This window comes from Sphaerodactylus townsendi, linkage group LG01 (assembly GCF_021028975.2).
Source record: "Sphaerodactylus townsendi isolate TG3544 linkage group LG01, MPM_Stown_v2.3, whole genome shotgun sequence".
NCBI classification, from domain to species: Eukaryota; Metazoa; Chordata; class Lepidosauria; order Squamata; family Sphaerodactylidae; genus Sphaerodactylus; species Sphaerodactylus townsendi.
The window spans coordinates 150,072,728-150,091,550 of NC_059425.1; positions in this window are offsets into that span (position 1 = coordinate 150,072,728).

Genomic DNA, 18,823 nt, shown 5'->3' on the forward strand with positions numbered 1-18,823 from the left:
AGACATAGTGCATCTTTGGGAGCAAAAATTAATATAAGACACTGTCTTATTTATCGGGAAAACAGGTTAGGTTTTTTTTTAATTGAAGGAAGGTTGCCATAACTGGCGCTCAGAGGGCTTGTTTCCTTTAGACTGGAGCAAGACAAATCCCATGGAACTGAGCCTTTTCCTTTCATTGGTGGGTTCTCACAGCCCAAATATAGGGGGCTGAGGAAACTGTTTATCCTGTTTTGGGGAAGAACTTCACACAGGGCTCTTCCTCAAAACGGGTTCAGCCTGTTATATTTCCCTCAAGTTTTACAAAAACCACTAAACTAATAATCTTTTTGGAGAAACCAAACGAGCCCAGCAACCTGGACTGAACGCAATCGCTTTCTAGTGCGGTGAAATCTCCAGTGCTAAGGCAAACGGGAAACTGGGTTCATTAATAATGTTACACATGTTAGTTGTGCTGTACAGAAGCCACCACTGCAAGTGTAGAATTACAAACCACCATGAGTTTTGAATAAAGGTGGAATAGAAATATTTTTCAGATTTTAGAAACTGCCGTGCAGATCTTTTTGTTGTTTGTTGCATGAAGTTGCTTCCAACTTTGACATGTAATTAAAATGGACAATAACAAATTACATGTCAGAGTCAGTTGATATCAATGAAAACCTATAATGTGATTTGTTTGTTCCTGCTATTTATTTACTGCGATTTATTAACCTTTTCATTTGATACAACTTACCTTTGACTATTTTAGTGAACTATGCTTGTAGCTGCAGTTGTGACTTTGCATAGATTTGGTGCATGCTGCTAGACCCCATACACTTCTTGCTCTGCACTTGTCTTCAGTGCACAAAGTTTCATAGTGAATATCTGCACTATGGGAACCACCAAGATAATTGCTGAATGATGCATTCCACATTGTTCCTGGTGAAACATGCATTCTGTCTCACCACTCATGTACATGAATCAGCAATATAGCCAAGTGTGAAAGTTCCTATGGTTCTTATGAAGTTTTTAAAATGAAATCAGCAGCAAAAAGGCATTGGCTATATTTTTTAACATCCATTCTGGAAATGCCCACTAAGCAAGGGAAGTGGTCTTACAAATTGGATAACTGGTTGTTTGACCCCCTCAGATCAATTGAACTACAGGTTAAGCAAATCTATAATAAATCTATTGAAGTCAATGGGCTAAGAAGGTTATAACTCTGGTTATGATGACACTGTGTCAGGGATGGCACCTAGTGACTGAGGTGCATTCCTGATTCCAGGGCAAGGTCTTCTAACGGGGGATGGTAATTACATCTGGGTGACTGAGGTATAGTCCTGTCAATATAACTGCTCTAAGATATATGTATCCTGCCTGTTAGAGGTAACCATTCTGTTAATGGAACATTCCTGCTTTGTTCTTACTCTCACTCTTCTCATGCCTGATATCTAAACAAGGCTTATCCCTGACACCTTCTACTCCCATGAGAAGAGGTCTGTTGCTCTGTGGGGGCAGATGGCCAGGTGGCATTTCTATCTGTCGCTGACCTTGGGGCCTGCCAGGCTCTGCTGTGACTCTTTCTCACATTCTTTGGGAAAATGGGAGGGGTGATTTCATTTCTAATAAAGAGGGGTGCAAAAGCCAGGTCTGGCAGAACTGGTTTCTTGCAAGCTGAGTGCTACGTTACCTTTTCAATAAACACTTCTGCTGTTTGTTGCTTCAAGGATCGAGACCTAACACATTGCAGACTGATAATGATTGTGGTCCTAAACACAGGCCTGTTGGTAGTAAATTTCATTGAATTCAGTAGGCTTTATAAGTGAATAAGAGAATAATTCACTGCAGCAGTCTGCTGGGCAAGCCACTCGCTAGGCTGTCCATTTGCCACAGCCCAGTTGCTGCCTCCTCCCATTCCCATCACCCTCTGATTGATGGAAGGCCAACCACTTGCCGAACAGGCAGTACGCATGGCTGAAGCCCCACCACTGCTTTCCTGGTTTGATGGTTCTCCCTTTCCCACCCGACTCAAGCGGCTGAGGGCTGTGGCAGCTTACACATGGGAGTGGCAGTAAAGTTGCCAACCTCTCTGTGGGACCTAGATATCTCTCAATATGATAATTTATTCTCAGTCTTTAGAGATGTTGCTCTGTAGAAAATGGCTGCTTTGGAGGTTGAATTAAAGGACATTATACTTCCTGAGGTCTCTCTCCTCCACACACCTGTCCAGGCATTTCCCAACGCAGAGTTGGCAAACTGAAGCAGCACCTCCTCCCACTCACTGCAGCAGCACCTCCTCCCACTCACTTGGCTCAACTGGTGGGGCTGGGTGAGAGATGACAACAACAGCTTCTCTTCCTACCCTCATGCTGGCCGCTTTACCCTTCCATCCACTTATTCTTTACCTGCCCATTCCCTCTTCACCTGAAATACTGCCACCTTTAGCCTGAGGGAAGAGCTCCAATGGAGGTGTGTTGTCCAGTTGTAAAACAGACAAAGCTTGTATACTGGGGGGGGGGAGGGGGAGGGAGGAGAGGAATTTCTCCATCCTAGTCCACTTTCCCCCAGGTTTCAGATTTTTCAGCAAACCTGAGGAGTCCCCCAGATTTGCAGGAAAATGTCCTTGCAGAATTGCATCTTGTTCACATCCACCCTCTTTTCCAGTGCATTCAGATTTCGTTGAATTTTATCTTTATTATCCAGGGTGTTTGCTACTCTTCTGAATTTGGTTTAACTGCAAATTTCATAAGTAGTCCCTCAACCACCTCATCCAGATCATTTATAAAAATATTGAGAAGTACTAAGTCCTATGGCACCCCACTGGACACCTGCCTCCAATCAGAGGCCTAGCAACACCCACAGAATGCATCCTTTCTTAAAGATACAGCAGCTACTTCTGTTATGGGGTAGGAGGGATTAACACCCTTTTTAGATTGAAGATTGCCCTCCACCTGAAGAATTCCACAGATGCCTACAGACTCAAAAAGGTTTGGGATCCCTGCTCTATCTTCACTACAATCCTGCTAGGTGAAGGAGAATGGAGCAGTAACTTTAATCCATTCTTTTCTCTGACCCCACAAGGTATGGCAGATTCTCTCTGGGTGCCTACCCCTCGCAGGCTCTGCCAAACCCTCAGGAAGTGGATGCCACTGTGGAAAAGATCCGTGGCTTTCACAATATTGCTCAAGTGAGGACCAGTTGGGGGCTGACTAGGAAGGGAGAAACAATGTGGTGACCTTCACATTTGGGTTGCACCTCACCCCCATTTCAGTTGGACCGGAAGTCGTTGTTGCTAAGGAAGGCCTGGCACATTTCACTCCACTCTGCTCACATAGCAGCAGTTGAGAATATGCTCTTTTTGATGCAGAGCGCTAAATGAAGCAGCCATGCATGGTGCTGTGGGTGACAATGTGGATACGTTGATGTGCATGGTGCACTAAAAATAAAACAAGCATTCATTCTCTGCTTGGTCATTTAACTGAGCCCTGACCCCCAAGACTCATAGTAACAAACTTTGAACATGGCATCACCCAAAAGCAAGTTGTTCAGCGGGGCGGGGACCAGAAAATAGGGACTGCTTCTGGTAAAGCCAGCAATCTCACAGGAAGGGGTACAGGGCTATTTAAAACATCCTTCATCTTTAGCTTTCTGACCCTAATATATTGAAGAGTTACTATTAGAGTTATGCATGACCTCCCTTCCTGACATTCTGTAGTTGCTTCTGCCTCTGGTGGCAGCGATGTTGTAACTAGTTCCGCCTCCTGTGTAGTTGGGCCCACCATCCTCTGTCACAATTCCCAAGATGCACGCAGGCTCAGAAAGGTTGGGGACCCTGCCATAGGCCTGAAGAACTTATATATGTTCCTCCCCTATACTCTACTCTGGTCTGCTGACCCCAGCCTCTTTTCCCATCACAATGTCCAGCTGAGGTTTTGAACATTCTATGACTTGATGATTCTCTCTCCCCTGCCATAGACAGCTGGAATATTTGTGAACATTCTTCGACATTGCAACAACATGCCCACTATTGAGATGGTGTGTAGAAAGAAACTGCAACCAGGTTTTAGGCTCAAACTACTTCATGTTTCCTCACCCAGTTGCTTCCTTATATATGGGTGAGGACTAGAAGTTTGAGCGCTTGGTTTTAAAAATTTAGAAAAAGATATATATATATAAAATCTAGAAAAAGGGGAGTTCTCCCATAGGGGAGTTCTCTGGACAGGCTGTTGAGTAGCCTTAGTAGTTTCACTGATGGACTCTGTCATCTGAGAATATCAAAGTTTGTTCTCATTCAGTGTTAAGAAAGGGGTTGAAAGTAGGCCACTATTATAATGCCTTGAATAGATTTCTGGTGTGGCTGTTACCTTCAATACAGGGTTCAGTTCAATCCCACTGTCTCTTAGGAGGATACTGTATCTGCTTAAGACATCCCTAATTTATGTTTTGAGTCCAGAGGCTCAAAGGTTTATGCATTAAAAAGGATGGGCATTCCTCTCACTGATGGCTGCTATTCTTATCCTGTGTTACCATGATATATTTACTGTGAAAATCAGTAAATAAGCTTCAGTCTTCAACCCCTGAACTCTTCTGCAACCAGTGAATTCCCAGAGGGAGTTCAGGAGTTTTTATAGATAGACTGTTTTCTCATTAGAATTTTTCAGGAGTTCACAGACTAGGAATTGACACAGAAATGTATTGTCGAAGGCTTTCACAGCCAGGTTCTGGTGGGTTTTCCAGGTTGTGTGTACCAGACCATGGCCACACAGCCCGGAAAACCCACCACAACCAGACACAGAAATGATTCATGAGATTATGCTGGAACTATCATAGTTCCCCCCATACTCAAAGAATTCATAGAATGAAGTATGACTTATAGCATGTAATGGATGATGTTTAGCTGTATTTCATAAAGGTAGAATCCATCTGTTATGATGAAAGTCTCTTTGAATTCAGTGGCCCATTATGCACAAGGTGTCTCTGTACGGCAGGGGCAAATATCCATAGCAGTGAGATTTCTTGTATGGATGTATTCCCCCAGCCCTTCTTTCAATTTTCATTCTCCTCGTGCCAAACATCACCACTTTAAGCATGACTTTAATTTTCTTTGCTGCCAGAGCTGGGGAGATTTGCCAGTGAGCACAGCTTTGCCCCAGACATCTTCCCTGCACCCACCACCAGCTCCTCTCACTTCCTCACACACATCTCCCCTTCCCCCTTTTCAGATTTGTTAGGACTTCAACTTTCTTGTTATATCAAGAGAATCACTGCAAAATCAGTCTTCTATTGCATTTGAAAACCTTCAAATGGCAGATCAGGCATTTCCCTTGTGCTCTCACATCAAGAGGCATTGGAGTTAACAACAGGCTGGGGCAGGGGGAGAGGGGATGTCTGTAGGATGAATTACTAATGGTGGGTTAACCATTTACTAATAAGCCTCTCTCCCCTCCTATGGCAGCAGCAGGAAGTGTGTGTGTGTGTGTGTATTTGTGTGTGTGGAGGGAGGGAGGGAGGGAGGGTTGCCCCAGGTGCCATTTTATTCCCGGTATGCCTCTGCCATTCAGAATGCTTCTCTGAGTAATATTTTATGCTCACAATGCTTTGTAGAAACTGTGGCACACTAACTTCCTGAGAGTCACAACTTGCATTTCAAAGCGGGCCTAAGACTTTAATTAAATGCTGTCTATGGTAATTAAAATTCATCCACCACATGGCCTAGATTTTGTATCATGCTTGAGGTATCATGCTTGAGAGTAGAAACGGTTACCACATTCAGCTGGAATTGAGAAACACTGTACAATGTACATGCATATGTGAATGAGACTTTAAAGACAGAGCGTGCAGGGAACAGGCCTTCATACTAAAATCCACTGCCAATTTGGGGTAGGGGGTAGTAAGCAGTAACTTAAATCCCTCATGGGAGAAACGCTTTACAGCATTGTGAGGATCCCAGGGACTTTGGTGATGGATAAGTACACAGATAATTAATTAATTAATAGCCCAGTAATCATCTTAGTGCTGACTTAAGTATTCCTCTGTGAGATGAGAATATAATTCAAGATTTCCACCCCACCCATCCTCAGAGGCTCTCATAAAACAAGATCTCTATCTCACTAGGCCAGGCTAGCTGTAAAATACATTTTAAAATAGCTAACTAGGCCCTGCTGACAGGTTGATAAAAGGTTTGTTTTATTTACACAGACATTCTATAGTAGGATAGGGTGAGAACTATTATCTACGTTCTGGGATTCCATCTATATTTGGTGTGCAACTGACAGTCAGTTTTGAAGCTCTCAATAGTAAATTGTCCCTGGGGTAGGCGATAATTCCATTGGTCCTAATGATCATGTAGAGGTCAGCTTGGGTACCAGAGGCATCAGTTTCCCATCTACTGTTACTGACCCCTTAAATGTTTTTTTAAATGTCATACTACAGCATAGATTTGCTGATTTAAGATACACTCTTGTGAGTTCCTTTTTCTTTGAGAATTTACTACTTTTTTAAAAAAGTTTCCCTGTAGGGTTGAGAATTTGGATCAGGATCAGTTTTTTCTGCAAATGCCCTAGAGGACTACTTGTTTGCCTATAGGTTCAGATATGAGCTTACTATTCTTTATTTGCATTGCTCTGATCACATAACATGCCATATATATTTACAGTATGCTGTATTCAAGGAAAATGAAAAAAGTGATAGAATCAATTACAACATTTTTTGCACATGGTCTACGCCAAACAGCTATAATGTTACAATAGTTAGAACAAACTAACTCAGTCTTATCAGTGCAAAGGTTGGAACAACTGCAATAGCTGTTGGCTGGCACCAATAGGTATAAGTTGTTAGATATTCTTCTGAGATAGCATTCGGGGCCCTCCCTTTCCATGATCAAAACATACAACCTGTAGTACCTTTAGACCATTCATTCTTACCTACCAGTAAAGTCACTAATAAAAGTTCCACATGGGTGTGAATCAGATGATATAATTTCTTGATTTGTGTATTCATTTAACAAATGAAAATATCTGGAAAACAGATTTGAATTGGTTTAACCAGAATATAGCTTTAAGAAATTACCATCTACCACTGCAAGATGGAAAGGCCCTATAATTACTGTAAGGAAACACTTGTAATGGCATCTCTTACGGAACAGTCAAACACAAAGGCTTGGATCCTTCACCTTCTTTCTGCTTGCTCTCCTCTATTGTAGAGGCAGCAGAGGATGCATTCTCCTGGTACTAGGCCCTTCTGTTCAAGCAAAACCAGAATGGAGACTAGCATGAGAGAAACATGCTCTGGCTGCAAATCTGCCTTTACCACAAGGGAAGAGGAGCACAATGAAAACATGTTATAGGATCCAAGCCAAAGCGTCATGTACCATTCCCATCAGCTTCTAGTACTGATCATTTAAAATACTAAGCTGTTTTCAGGAAACAAATAAGAGCAACATCCTGATGTTTCTGAAGGATAATTCAAATTCCTTCCAGCTGGGACAGCTGATCACACAAATCATAGCTGATATAACCCTGACCTTGGCATGGTACAAAAACAATGACAAATAATTGTTCACCTGTGAAATGTAAAGCACCAGACAGTACCACAGCTTTGCTTTGTAAGATGTACAAGAGTAAGACTAAGGGAAAAAAATAAACACAATTCTGTTGCCAAACGAAAGGCGTACTCTCATTCTATGTTGTGTGATTCATTAAACTGCATTCAAATGGATCAGATATGGCAAAAGTTAAGAGAGTACATGGACTTTATGAGCTCAGAATGATTAACAGGGCAACCGCCACCAAAGTTTTAGTGCTGTAGCAGACAGGGGCTGTTGATCTCAACATCGCCCACAAATGGAAAAAAAAAAAGCAAGACAGATCTGAGAGCTTGGTTACACAAGTGTGCACACCCTTAACAACCTTCCCCCTATTTTCATGGTTTATACATGTGGCATTTAAATTCAGGGGATATAACACTGTCTTTTAAGCATGAATGCATATGCCACAGTAGTTTCTTCCCAAGTTTTATGGCAGGGTATGTGAAGTAAGATTCCTATCTTTCCCTCCTTGAGTTCTATGCCTGGAAGAACTGAATAACACAGAGATACCTCAGCAAGTACTGTGTTATGGCACAGTTGCCTTCAATACAACTCCTACCCACCCACCCACCCACACACACACACACATCCAGTGGTGGGTTTCAAATAATTTAACAACCGGTTACGGTGGTGAGATTCAAATAATTTAACAACTGGTTGTTGACAAGCACCATTTTAACAACCGGTTCTGCCAAAGTGAATCCCACCACTGCTCTTATCTATTAACATTAGGCACTCTGCAGATCCAAGGATCACTTATATATTATGTGGTTGGATCCAGCCACCATTTTCACTCAATTTCACCTAGTTTGCATTCCATGTGGCTTTCTTCAGTGTATGTCCCATCAATCCCCAGCATAACCATTACTGGTGTTCAAAGGAGACCTCCTTCCTCCTTTTCATCGGCAGAAAAACTGTTGGATCCAACTTACAGCCCCATCCACAGTGGAGGTGACAGGCTGCAGCACCGATGTGGCCCTGCCTCTTCCAAAAAGGCTTCCCAATGGCGTGGAGAGGCTGGCAAAACAAACCAGCCTGCTGCTGAGAAGCCTCTATGGAGCTGAATGGACTTATGCAACCCAAAAGGGCTGCGTAAGTCTGGTTTCCCTGGTTTAAACCAGCAAATGGTTGGGAGGATGCCAACATCACCTGCTCCCCCAGCCTGACCCTGCTACACTGGTGGCAGTGGAGGCACAGAGACACTGCTGCAGCATCCTGGCCATGTTCCACCACTGGGTGAGAGGGGTGGCAGCTGACAGTTTTGCCTCTCTGGTCGGGTAGGTGTCCCAGAGAGGCTAATCTGCCAGTCCATCCACCACACCACTCCCAGAGGTGGTTCAGTCCCCTCCTTTGGATGGGGGTCTTATAATTTCTTATTCCACATAGTGGAATAATGAGCATTTAAAAAATCAGGGAAGGCTATAATCTTGCTAGGAAACAACACCCCACAGCTTCCTATAAAGATGTCTGGTATCAGGCTATGAAGCTCCAGGATAATAAACTGTGTTATTGTTTGTACAAAACATGACATTTTGCACTTGGCCAGGATTAGTGATGCAAATGGGAAACCTGGAATCAAAGATATACCTAGACAACAGCATTCCCCAAAGCTATTTTACCAGATGTTGTTGGTAAATGTCATTCATATTCCTCTCTAACATATGAAGGAAAAACTGGAATAAATTTTAAAAATGGTTCAAAATGGTTCACTGACATGCTAGGGTTGTGTATTCATAGCATGCACATTACAGGCCCTTTATAACCACCATGAGCCAAGAAGCTTCAGTGTCTGCTGCCCCCCCCCCCTCCACACACACACTTGATGGCTTTTCAGGAAATTCTATGCATCTCTGCTTGTAAGTACTGCCCACGTACATGGGAAGGAATCAACTCCCACTAAAAACTAAACCACAATTTGCATTTATTATTGTTTTAATCTCCATTGTAGTGTTTGTGTGTGTGTGTGTGTGTGTGTGAAAGAGAGAGAGAGAGAGAGAGAGAGAGAGAGAGGTACGAATACAGCATCTCTTCAAAGCCATGTGTTACACAGCACTGAAGACCAAAGATGATGCTAAGAGAGAAATAACAGGCCAGGTTGTGAGGGGGAGGTCAGGAGAAGATTCTAGGAAAGAAAAACAAGGCAGGAAGAACATTTAATTCACTGAGCCCACAAACCTCATGCTTGAACTCTGTCCTTTGTGGTCTGAAGATATTGGGAAAGAACAATAGTGTTATACCGCCATACTTTTTAGGAATCCTAAACTGTCATTCAAAGACCAAGACCCTTTCACACACAGAGAAATAGGAAGCAGTGCTATCCAGAAATGAGCAAAGTAAGGATCCCGTCAGTCAAAAAGTAATTGGTCTTGTCTCAGTAAATAATTCCCTGCGTTTTTACCTTTAAAAACCTGAGAAAACATATCCCACTCCTCTGCAGAGGGAAATTTCTTAGTCTACAAACTCTGTCTCTGCAGAAGTCCCAGGAGGGGATAGACCCTTGAGCCAAATCAATAAAATGTATTAAAATGAGGTGTTAAATATACAAGATAAGGAAATTAAGATAAGCCATGTTTATATATCTTAGAGGATACAGTAAGTGCACATTTCCTTAGGCAAGTAATCTATTTTCAAAGAGATCGTCTTACTTGATCTCTTCTTTCCAGCATAGTTTGGCTGTTAACCTAATAGAGACTGAAAGTCTTTCCAGAAACAAATGATACCCCATTTAGCACTCAGGCAGCTGACGGATCCTCAGTTTCACACTCTTCCTTCTCTTGATTGCTGATTGCGCTCTTGCCAGTAGATACATTTGCAGCCAGTCTGCTGCTGAATAAACCACCAGGGTACTTTGACAGTGCATCTCCACTGCAGGAATTTGCATAGTCAGAAAACTGCCAACACCCGTTCACACACATTGAAGAAGAAGAAGAAGAAGAAGAAGAAGAAGAAGAAGAAGAAGAAGAAGAAGAAGAAGAAGAAGAAGAAGAAGAAGAAGAAGAAGAAGAAGAAGAAGAAGAAGAAGAAGAAGAACTGGACTTGTATCCCACCTTTTTCTCCTGTAAGGAGACTCAAAGGGGCTTACAAACTCCTTTCCCTTCCCCCCTCACAACAAACACCCTGTGATGTAGATGGGACTGAGAGAGCTCCAAAGAAATTTCGTGATTGTAAAAGGTCCAACCCAGCTAGTGTGTGTTGGGGAGTGCACAGGCTAATCTGAATTCCCCAGATAAACCTCCACAGCTCAAGTGGCAGAGCGGGGAATCAAACCCAGTTCCTCCAGATTAGATACACTAGCTCTTAACCACTATGCCACTGCTGCTCCTTTTTCACATATACCCCACTTTTTCCCCGGTGGAGACCCAAAATGGCATACATCATTGTTCTCTCATCAATTTTATCCTCACAATAACCCTAAGAGGTCAGTTAGGCTGAGACGATGAGACTAGCCCAAGGTGGCATTTTCTTAATCTGCATCTAATTCTGTCTTGACGAAAGAGCTAGTTTCTGCTGTCTCCTGAGACAGATGGTAGACTGTAGATGAGACAGCAGAGAAAATTGGTTTTGGGAAATCCCATCCTTTTTTTCTACCCAGATATGGAATTTGGGATATATTTCATATCGTTTACATTTCTCTTTTCATCTCACCAGCAGATGGTGCTAAATGGAAGAGGTCTAATAATCCTTTATGTGCCGACAATGACTCCGTTATTTCATTCTTTAGTAGTAAAGGCTATTTTAAAAAAACAGGCAAAGCACATTGTTCTAGATTAGCTGAAAGAGCTCTGAGACAGTTTTTACCATGGACGACACAACTGGGTACTGTTGTTTCTAGGAAAGGTGCTTAAAAATGCCCTTAATGATGAGGAATGATGTTCTAGACTAGAGAATACATGTAAGAGTTAAGGAATTCACATATGAAATGGATGGTTTAGCAAAATATGTGCAACTTCTCACTAAACTGTTCTCTCCTTTGGGGAACTGGAAAATAGCAAGTTCAGGAAATTAAAGTCTAGCTTAACTTAATATTTGTTCCAGTTAAATTAGTGAGAACAGTTGTTAAAAGAAAGAATGATAAGCATGTAATACCAAGGAACAAGACTTATTGAGGAAGAACCATCATAGCTTCTGCAGGGAAATGTCAGTAGCCTCACTCAGCTTTTTTGGAGTTCTTCACAGAGCATAAAGCAAATATGTGCATAAGAAGAGAATGCAGGATAGACATTATGTACTTGGACCTTCTAAAAAGCTTTGACAAACTCCCACATGAGGCGTCCTGGGTGAAAGCTTTAGAATCTTAAGCACAAACGGATATATCCACTTGGGCATCAGTAACTGGTAAAACAGGAAGTAGAGCATAGGAGTAAATAGTCAATTGTCATAATGAACAGAAACAAGCAGTGCAGTCCCCCAGAGATCTGTTTGGGGACAAGTCTTGTCTTGTCACAAGTCTTCATAAACTATCTGGAATCATTTGCAGATGACCTCAATATGGTGAAATAAAAGTAACTTATGAAGAACAAGATCTCTCCAGAAATGAGAAGGCGACAAAGTAGCAAATGAGGTTTAAGTAAATAATTGTGAAGGGTGCAAACGGTGGCAAAAAAAATCCTAATTGTATAGTCTGAATTGGCAGTGACTGGACAGTACTGGTTGTGAGAAATAGCTCAGTGAAAAAGTAGTCTCCCTGTTTGGTTGCACTGAAAGGGAAGATTGTGATCTTGCGATAATTAGGAAACAATTGAAAATAGGGTTTGTGTAGGTCCCTGGCCACATTTGGAATATTGGGTACAGCTCTGGTCAAACCATTTCAAAGAGGATATGATAAAGGTGGAAAAGGGGAATCAAGATAGTAATGGGGCTCAACATTAGGCTTGGTGATTCAGCATATGTGACCCACAGCTTTCGACTGGAGCCCACCTACGTGCTTAGTGGGCAGGCTCCAGCTACAACCGCGTGCCACTCTGAGGACAGGGCGGCCGTATGGCCTCAGACTCCAACCCAATACATTTTGGGGGGCTGAGTCCCTGATTGGCTCCGCATTCCCATGGAGCCAAAGAGGGCTCGCGTCATATGCAGGCGCCAGACCCACCCACCCATCCATCCTTGTTTGCATGCTTTTATGTTGTTTTCTGTGTTTGTTTTAGGTTACGTCATAGCCAGCTGGCGGGTTGCGCATGGGGGGGGGTGATGTGAAAAGGAACTGCGGGAGCTCTCCTGTTGGAGACGCCTCCTTATTAAGGGGCAGAGGTGGAGGCCGAGCCAGAGGTTGGGAGGACATCCCGGCAGGGGAGCTACTACAGGCTTGGGCCCCTAACAGCAGATTGGAACAAGCCAGGGAAGGAGTCCCATCAGCTCAACTGGCATCCCCTGCCTCCAATCCTGGCCCATCACTGTCAATTCCTCCAGCAGGTGGGCTGAGGAATTTGCTTGCCTCTGGGAAACAGCACTCATGCTGCCCAGATGGTTGGATCACCCCCATGCTGTGCCATTTTGCTTCCTGTTAACTCCTTGCCAATAAATACATCCGGCTATGGCCAAATATTTACCCACAAAGGAATGCGTAGCGTCGTTATTCAACCAAGAGGGGTTGCATAAAGGGCTTGGTCCAGCAGAGTCCTGCCTCGGCCCGTAAAGCTGAATCAGTTAAAAACCTCAAAAAGCCAGAATACAAGCTCAGCAGAAAAAGTCGAGCTGAATACCTATGAAAGCCGAAAAGTGTATATTCAGCTTTCAGATATATCCCCCCTGAGAATCCCTCCTTTACCCTACTTACCAATTTCTGGGTGTGTGTTTGGGCTCTGGGGGGGCGTCTGGGGGCAGGCTGCCTGCCTGAAGCCCAGCAATGTTGCTGGAGTTGGCTGCAATCTCCTTTCCTGGTGAATACTGTGTTTTTAAATGTTTCCAGGGCAACAAATAGGAGAGCTGACTCAGCCAATGATGCATTTCTGCAGGGACCTACCTAGCTAGGGACAGGAGAAGGCAAAAAGCTAACTGTGGCCAATGAAGCATGAGCTTAACTGTCAATGCTGCTCCTTGGCCAATCAGGGAAGGTTTTTATTTCCTGGGATATTCAAACTCCTGGATTTTGGGTTCCTGGCTGGCTGGCCCAAAAGTGTAAATTGCAGTGCTGGTTCATAGCCAGTCCATTCTGTTTAGACTGAGGTAGAGTGATAGCTCAAGAGATTTCTCTCCATCTATCTGGTCCCTGGAACTTGTCCTCCATCTAACTGGTCATTGAACTTGTCCTCCATCTATCTGGTCATTGGAAAGCCTGACTGTGTGAGACACCAGCCCTGCAGATAAGACCAGCCTGGAGAGAAGATGCCAAGGGGTTTGAGTTTCACTTTGATGAACCAAGTTCTATTTTTAAAAAAAAACATTTCACTAACTGTTAACATTTTGTTGCTCCAGTTCCAGTTTGATGCTTGGTGGTAGGGTGGTGGTGATGGTAGGCTGAGGCCATAGGCACAAAGGCCTAGGGTTGTACTAACCAAGTTTAATTTGTTCAACTATTTCATTGTTAAGTCGTGTTTTTTAAATAAACTTTTTATTGTAGTTTGAAATTTCAGTACATTTATACAATATATGCATTCATATTGACATATTCCTTTTTAAAATAAATTTTCATTGATATTTTGGATCATTACATGCTTATGCTATACATCATTATATTCCATCCTCCATCCCTTTTTTTTTACTTACTTTCCACACCTTCCTCTTCTTCTTCTCTTCTTCAAATGTTCAGCAGTAGGTTCATTCTTTCTAGTCTTCTTTTCCAGTTTTCTTCTGTGATTCCAATTTCATTTAACCAATCTTTTGAACTGAGTCAGATCCACAACTTATATCCTTTTTTCCCTTACCATATTTGGTTCTTGACATTATATATCAAAATTTCTAATTGTATTTGTTCCCATATATATTCCATCCATTTCTGTATAGTCCAGGTTCTTATGTACTTTCCCCACCCGTGCTATTAATGCATGAGCCGCTCAGATCATAAATTTAAATAACATTCTCTTTCTTTGTTCTATTATTTGCACCTCCATTATATCTATGAATAATAGATCTATCTTTATCTTTATTTTTACTTTCACATATTTTTCGATATACAATATAACATTATTCCACAATTGTTTTACCTCTGGACGTTCCAGCCACATATGGATATTAATTGCATTTTTATCCCCACAATGCCAACACTTCAGACTGAATCCTCTTATCATATATGCCAATTGTTTCAGTGTTCTGTACCATTTTAGCATTAGTTTCTTCTCTAATTCAGCATATTTTTCAATTTTTATCTTATTTATATTTTCTATTATTTGAACATAGAGATCATAATGTCTTTTACTCCATCTTGTTGCCATTTTCCCATCACCACTCTTACCATAAACTCTTGATCTTCAATCATATATTTATATAAAACCCCTAATATTTTCCCTTTCATTTCATCATATATTTTAATACAATTCTTCATCATCATCATCAACCTTTTATTGGCATGAGTTTAAAATACAACAGAGAGGTTGAGGAGAATCAAGTAAAAATAAGTAAATAAAATAAGTAAAAGACATTTCAGCGGATTAAAACAATAAATAAATAAACTAAAATCTGTCGAATCTATTGAGATCTGTTGTGCCAAGCATGGGAATTTGGCAGCCTCTAGGGATCTCTGACGATTTGATCACCAAAGCAGATAGAAAGATTTGACCTTGTCTGATGAGTAGGCATAGTTCTCAGTTAATATGGGTCTATGTATTGTCTTCTAGATGAAGCATATAGTTAGCTTAATCTAAGGAGGGGACCATGTGCTCGATTGTTTGAATGGCTTTTGTGAAACGCAAGTTGCGTTCTTTGTTGTTGGTATATGGGATCTGGAAAATCTACCCGCTCAGGACTGCTGAGGTAGGGCGTTCAGTCGAGGCTAGCATTAAGAGTAAGTCGAGATGCAATTGAAGATATATTTGTAGAAATACTGTAGTAGCCCTTTACTGAAGGAGGGGAAGGCAGGAGCCCTCGGTAAAATGCCCTTCATGTGCTGAGTTGAAAGCAGTTGGTTTTTAGTCAAAGTAGCCCCTTAAGCGACAGAAGTTTGATTCTATTTAAGCTTAAGTCCATGTTTATGAAGAAATCTAAAGCTGAAGCCCTAACGAATTAATTTTTTTCTTGATCAGAGGGCTCAAGTAGTAGAGATAGGAATCGAAAGCATTAAACTTTGTTAGGCTGTCCTGCTCTGATGAGAATTAGAAAGTAAGGCAGCCAGTATGGCGAGGGAGAGCCATATCACGTGTTTAGCGAAGGTTAGACCTAATTCCAAACATAAAAGAGAGATATGACCACGGTGTTGAAATTCCAAGTAGGTTCTTGAAAAAAGCTAGATTGGCATAGAGCTCAAGAAACTTTAGATTGTGATTTGTAGCCAGATTGGGGCACCATACAAGGTTTTGGAATCAGTCTGCCATCAAAGGCTCTCACAGCTACTGGGACACATTGACCCCTTGCCAGGAGTAGAAGAACCGCCTAATTGCTGCAGGCACTAATTGGTGGAGAGGGAGATATCTAGCGTACTGCTTTCGGTCCAATTCAGATTATATTGGAAACGGATTCCCAAGTAGTTGGAAACTTTTGACTTGGTCAATTCTGTTCCCACTGATAGACCATGCTGATGGCTTCCACGATTTTGAAAATGTCACAATTTTGGTCTTCTCATAGTTTATTGTGAGTTGATTGCATTACGCAGTAGTCTGTGAAAGAGGCGTGGAGTGGAAGCGTTTTCAGGCCTATCTTGGTGCACGAGGTAGAACCGTGTCATCGGCATATAGAAGAGTGGCCAAGGGTAGGATTGCCGCCCAAGAGATGGGAGGGTGAGCTCGAGCAATTGGAAGAATTTGGGAGGTCCTGTAGAAACAGGTTAGCAGAAAGTAAAGGGGCAAGGACACAGCCTTGCTTGACACACTTATTAGAGGATTATTTTGGAAGTTGTATGAGCCGAGTAGGATTGTAATAGATGCTGCGAAGTGGTGGCAGTATAGAGTTTTTTGGATGAGGAAAGAAGTAGGCGGCTTCTCTGTCCCAGCTCAGCTTAGCTTGTTCAGAAAGTTGCCTGGGGATTGGATCAAAGGCACTCCTCAGAAGTTCAGGAATGCGGCACCATAGCCACGGAGTTCTTGGTTTCCATAGGCTACCATTTGAGGTGCCTCCAGTACCACACACAGTGAGATGCCGTGCGTGGAGTGGCCCTTGAGTGAAACCTGATTTGCTCAGGACCAAGTAAAGGAATGGCCCATTCCAGGAGTTTCTCGCCCGGAAGGTGGTCAGCGTGCAGTTTCCCTGGAATAGATAACAGGCTTTGATTGGCCTGTAATTTGAAGGTGTATCATAATTTCCTTTCTTGAAAATTGGAACAACGGTGGCCTTGGTCCCAATCTTGGGAGGTAATTGACCACTATTATCAATTGATGAAAAAAAGTTCAGCCAATATAGGAGCCCAATTTCCAGCATAGTTGGAAAAGATTTCAGGGAATAGGCCATCGGATAGGGGGGCCTTTCCATGTTTGAGTTTTCCTAATGGCGAGATACATCGGTGGTAGTGACTTCGAGGAGCCATCTGGGCAGGTCTTCAAGAGCAATGTAGCTCCACATTGGGTTGATTGGATTCTGGGTCCAAAGATTTTTGTTATAGTGCTCCCCACCATGTTGAAGAGGTGATAGAGGAGGCCCGAGGTGAAATCGGTGGATTAGGTGCAAGAGCTGCCCACTTTGAAACGAGGTTCCCAAAATTGTTTGGCGGTGTTCTTGGCAACTTTGATTGTGGCAATCCAGATTGGCCCAGTTTTTTTTTTGCACAAGTGCCTCTTCTTTATAATCAAAGAGCTTTCTGGAACTGGTTTTTTTTGAATTGTTGGTATTCATCGCATATGATCTAGCGGTTAAAGCATTTTTCTAAGAAGATACGATGAAGGAATCTGAGGTGTGCTTTCATTTTGATAGCACTCTTCATCAAACCAACGTGGATGTTTTTCTGTCCTACTGACTGAAAGTATGGCACTTTGGTGAAGGAAGAGTGGCTGCTTTATCAAGATGATAGGGATTCATACACCAGCAGAACCCTTCTAAGGAGGAAGTATCAGACATTTTTTGAGGGATTCCTGACAGTAACCCTTCGAACCCTGCGTATCCAAAGCGAGTTTGCACCTAGGAGACCATTTGGTGCAAGGAGGCCAGGATGGAAGATCGTGTGGCTTTGGTTGAGGACTGCATGAGTTGTGGATTAGAAGAGGTAAGAGTCAGAGCCCCTTGAGTTTGGTAGGATCTATAAGACTGAGAAATAAATAAATAAATAAAATAGTTAGTTCCAGTGGTAAATGGTCACTTTCTGTTCTGTTTATAACCTGAAAAGAGGATGTATGGAATCAAAGAATGGGTGAAGCGATCATGTAGTCAATCCTGCCTCCTTCCTTTATGTGAGATATGTGTAAAACTGCCTGGGTAATCCTGCTGAAATTTCCTGTTGAGGATTATTTTGTTGTTACCAGAGCAGAAATTAATGGAGTTCATGGCAGCTTTTGTTTATTTATTGGAGTCTTAGAGATACCCTTGGCAAAATGGGTGTTGTTTTTGGACAACAATGGCAAAGGCAACTGGGAAATGGGATCTGTTTGGCCAGTTCTGGCATTAAAGTCACCGACTATAAGCAAATCAGCTCCGGGTGTTGGCTCCTAATTCCTCCAGATAGGATGAGACTTTTCCCATTGAGCTGGGAGTGTTTCATGATCAGCATTTGGCGGAAGGTAGATATTGACTACTATTAATTTGAGTTGTGCCACTGTAAGCAGAACAGCTTGAGCCAGGGGCGGACATGTTGTTAGATAGGTACACTTAAGGTCTGGATGGTTAGAATAAAGGCAGCAGAGTCCAGCTTTCAAACGGCCCTTTTTTGAGGAGCGCGTTGCCGGTAACACGTATGATTTGAAGCCGTTGTAAAGAATTGTTTCAGAGGACCATGTTTCTTGCAAAAATATGATATCATAAGTGGTTAGGAAGTCTTCCTAACCACTTACAATTCTTCATTATACATTCACCTTTAATCCTGGACATTTTTATCTTCCCCTAAATGCCTCTTAATACCAACCAGTCCTCGGTACCTCATTTTCCCATAAAATTTGGGAACGTAATCAAATCCCCTCTTTCATCATACAAATGTGCTACTTTATGTATTCCTTGTCTTTTTAGAGATCTTATCACTTGGCCGCCCTCCTTACT